We start from the raw sequence: 3,994 nt of genomic DNA, 5'->3' as shown, positions 1-3,994 counted from the left end.
GTACAACTCGGTTCTGAATACGCGAAAGCGACAGTTCCTGTTAAATTAGTTCTTTTCAAAGTAGGAAACATTGCCCATAAGTAGCTCTATTAGCAAGTACTTGGATTAATAATTGATTACATGAATTACATTCGACCCTGTCTTTATTAATTAATCTTTATTCAACACTTTACTTTTCTTTGCACACTCCAAAAACAATTATTTTGATTGCCTTTGATAAACACCATAACAACAGATAATGATAGATTGACACTTGGTCTCCGTGGATTCGATAATCTTTTATATTACTCTGACGCATTCGTATACTTGCGAAAAGCACGCATCAAGTTTTTGGCGCCGTTGCCGGGGACCAATTTCGTCAAATTTCATTTTCCTGTTGTTATATCGTTTAGACTTAGGCTATTTCCCGCCGGTCAATGTGAAGAACTCGCAGCATCGGAAGTTTAAGCTTAGTATACCCTCTGGCGGAACCTGAACGTTACGCTCGCGCACATTTATTCTTTCATAGGATTAAGAGAGCTATGGCCGAAGATCAAAACCAAAGACCTCTTAAGGACTTCGCTCAACCATCAAATGAAGAACCTAGTTCTAGTATAGTAAACCCAACCATCCCAGCTAATAATTTTGAACTTAAACCATCCCTGTTGCAACTAGTGCAACAGAGACAATTCGCAGGTCTCGCTACTGAGAACCCAAACCAATATTTAAAAATATTTCTTCAATTAGCAGACACTTTTAAAACCAATGGTGCTTCTCTTGAGGCAATACGTTTAAGATTATTTCCTTTTTCCCTCAGAGATAAAGCCCTATCATGGTTAGATTCCCTTCCACCCAATTCCATTACAACTTGGGATAACCTTAGAAGAGTATTTCTCGCTAGATATTTTCCCCCGAGTAAGACCGCCGTTCTTCGAAACCATATAACTAGATATACCCAAAACCAAGGAGAATCGTTGTTCGAAGCTTGGGAGAGATATAAAGAGTTGTTACGAGCATGCCCACATCATGGTTTAGAAAATTGGTTAATCATTCAAACCTTCTATAATGGACTTCATTACAACACAAAGATGACCATCGACGCTGCCGCAGGCGGTGTTCTGATGAACAAACCTTATCCTGAAGCTAGTGCCCTCATCGAAGATATGGCTCAAAACCATCAATCATGGGGAGTCGAACGAGCGACAATTGAGAAGAAGGAAGCCCAAGGAGGAGTGCATGAACTAAGCTCTATAGACATGATGCAAGCTAAAATGGACGCATTAGCCCTCAAAGTCGAGCATATGTGCATAAACCTGAATACTGTAGCCGCAGTTTCGTCGGATTGTGAGATATGTGGAACCAATGGACACCAATCTGCAGAATGCAGTCTATTAAACGAAACCCACTATGAGCAAGTAAACTACACCCAAGGGAACCCATATTCGAATACCTATAACCCTGGATGGAGGAATCACCCGAACTTATCCTATAAAAACAATAACCCTATTCAAAATAATGCACCTCCAAGACCTAGTTATCAAGCCCCTAGATCAAATCAACCTATGCAACCTGTGCCACCAAAGCCGAGCCTTGAGAAAATTATGGAAAATTTTATCACCGCTCAAACCCAACAAAACAAGGAGTTCATGAACCAAAACATTCATGTTAACGAATTGATTACTCAGTTAGGAACCAAGGTTGACCAAATAGTTACTCATACTAAGATGCTTGAAACCCAGATCTCTCAGGTAGCTTTAAACCAAGCCCCTCAGATTACACCTGGAGGACAATTCCCTGGACAACCTCAACAAAATCCGAGAGGACAAGCCAATGCCATTACCCTACGAAGTGGGAACGGTTATGATGAGCCACCAAACCCTAGATTGAGTGAACCCAAAACTTCTAAGGAATGTACCAAACCCACGGACAAAGTAAAGGAACCAGAGGAATCCCCGCCATATAAACCACCTATACCATATCCGCAAAGACTCAAACAAACCCAGATCAATAAACACTATCAAAAATTTATTAAAGTTATAGAAAAACTTCATGTAGAAATCCCTTTCACAGAAGCCATCACCCAGATACCTTCTTATGTAAAGTTTCTCAAAGACATCCTTACCAATAAACGTAGACTTGACGATCCGAAGCCTTTGGAATGTAATGCTATTTCCGAGGACAAATTAGCAAAGAAAGATAAAGATCCTGAAAATTTCTCCATTCCTCGCCTTCTGGGTAATCATGTCATCGAAAAAGCTTTTCTAGACTTAGGAGCTAGTGCGAGCCTAATGCCTTTAGCAGTTTGTGAGAGTTGAACTTAGGAGAATTACAGCCCACTAAGATGTCACTTCAGTTAGCCGATAGATCTGTTAAGTATCCGATAGGCATTTTAGAAGATGTTCCTGTTAGGATAGGTCAGTTATTTATCCCTACTGATTTTGTTATCATGGACATCAAAGAGGACAATGATATACCAATCCTTCTAGGTAGACCATTCTTATCGACTGCAGGAGCCATAATAGATGTCAAGAAAGGAAAGTTGACATTTGAGGTAGGTGACGAGAAAATAGAATTTATACTTTCGAAATTTCTTATGGCGCCTATGATGGGAGACTCGTGTTATGCCTTAGACATCATTGATGAATGTGTTAGAGAATTAGAACAAAAAGAAATTATAAAAACAATTAAGTTACCATCAAATCTCATAAGGGAAGATGATGACTTTAAGAAACCCTACATCGATGATAACCTTTACGAATGTTTATCCCTTACCCCAGATCCTATGCCATGCCCTAAGAAACCAACCTTAGAACTTAAGGAACTGCCTAAGAACCTGAGATATGAGTTCCTCGATGAAAAGATGAACCGTCCAGTTATAGTTAGTGCTACCTTGAGCCAAGAGGAAACGAACCAACTTTTAAACGTTTTACGAAGATATCCCTCAGCCTTAGGATATAATATCTCTGACCTAAAAGGTATAAGTCCATCCGTATGCATGCATCGGATTTCACTAGAAGAAGATTCAAAACCCTCTAGGGAACATCAGAGAAGAATAAACCCTATAATGAGTGATGTTGTTAAAAAGGAAGTTCTTAAGTTACTTGAGGCAGGTATAATCTACCAGATCTCGGATAGTAAGTGGGTGAGCCCTGTGCATGTAGTACCTAAAAAGGGAGGCATCACAGTCGTGCAAAACGATAAAGGCGAACATGTAGCAAAACGTTTACAAGGAGGATGGCGGATGTGTATATATTATAGAAAATTAAATAAAGCAACTAGGAAGGATCATTTCCCTTTACCATTTATAGACCAGATGTTGGAGCGTCTAGCCAGACACTCTTACTTCTGCTATCTAGATGGATACTCTGGATTCTTCCAAATACCTATCCACCCCGAAGATCAAGAAAAAACTACCTTTACATGCCCTTATGGAACTTTTGCCTACAGACGAATGTCGTTCGGCCTCTGTAATGCCCCAGCTACTTTCCAATGCTGCATGATGTCAATCTTTGCAGATTACCTAGATGGTATCATGGAAGTGTTTATGGATGAGTTCTCGGTTTGCGGATTTGATTTCCACAATTGTCTTGCTAACCTTGAGAAAATCCTGGAGAGATGCGTGGAGGTGAACCTCGTGCTAAATTGAGAAAACTGTCATTTCATGGTAACCGAAGGAATAGTTTTAGGACATATAGTTTCCGAAAAAGGTATAGAGGTAGATAAAGCTAAAATAGAAGTTATAGAAAACCTAAAACCCCCAAAAACCATCAGAGAAGTCCAAAGCTTTCTTGGACACGCTGGATTCTACCGGCGTTTCATTAAAGACTTCTTCAAAATAACTAAACATTTCACCGGACTTTTAATGAAAGATGCTGAATTCATTTTCGATGAAAAATGTAATGACGCATTTAATCTTTTAAAGTAAGCATTAGTATCTGCACCCATTATGAAACCACCTGATTGGTCGGAACCTTTCGAGATAATGTGCGATGCTAGTGATTATGCAGTTGGAGCC

The 3,994-nt window shown here is 39.7% G+C and overlaps 1 non-coding gene across 1 annotated transcript; it reads right to left on the bottom strand.

Moving 5' to 3' along the window:
- Positions 1-905: 905 nt before the first annotated feature.
- Positions 906-1,012, bottom strand: LOC127098960 (small nucleolar RNA R71). Its single transcript, XR_007793640.1, has one exon. It is a non-coding gene; the product is annotated as a small nucleolar RNA R71 (small nucleolar RNA).
- Positions 1,013-3,994: the final 2,982 nt, after the last annotated feature.

The sequence above is a fragment of the Lathyrus oleraceus genome, chromosome 6 (genome assembly GCF_024323335.1).
Source record: "Lathyrus oleraceus cultivar Zhongwan6 chromosome 6, CAAS_Psat_ZW6_1.0, whole genome shotgun sequence".
NCBI classification, from domain to species: Eukaryota; Viridiplantae; Streptophyta; class Magnoliopsida; order Fabales; family Fabaceae; genus Lathyrus; species Lathyrus oleraceus.
The sequence above is the reverse complement of the archived record's forward strand: the minus strand, read 5'-3'. Positions and strand labels throughout refer to the sequence as shown.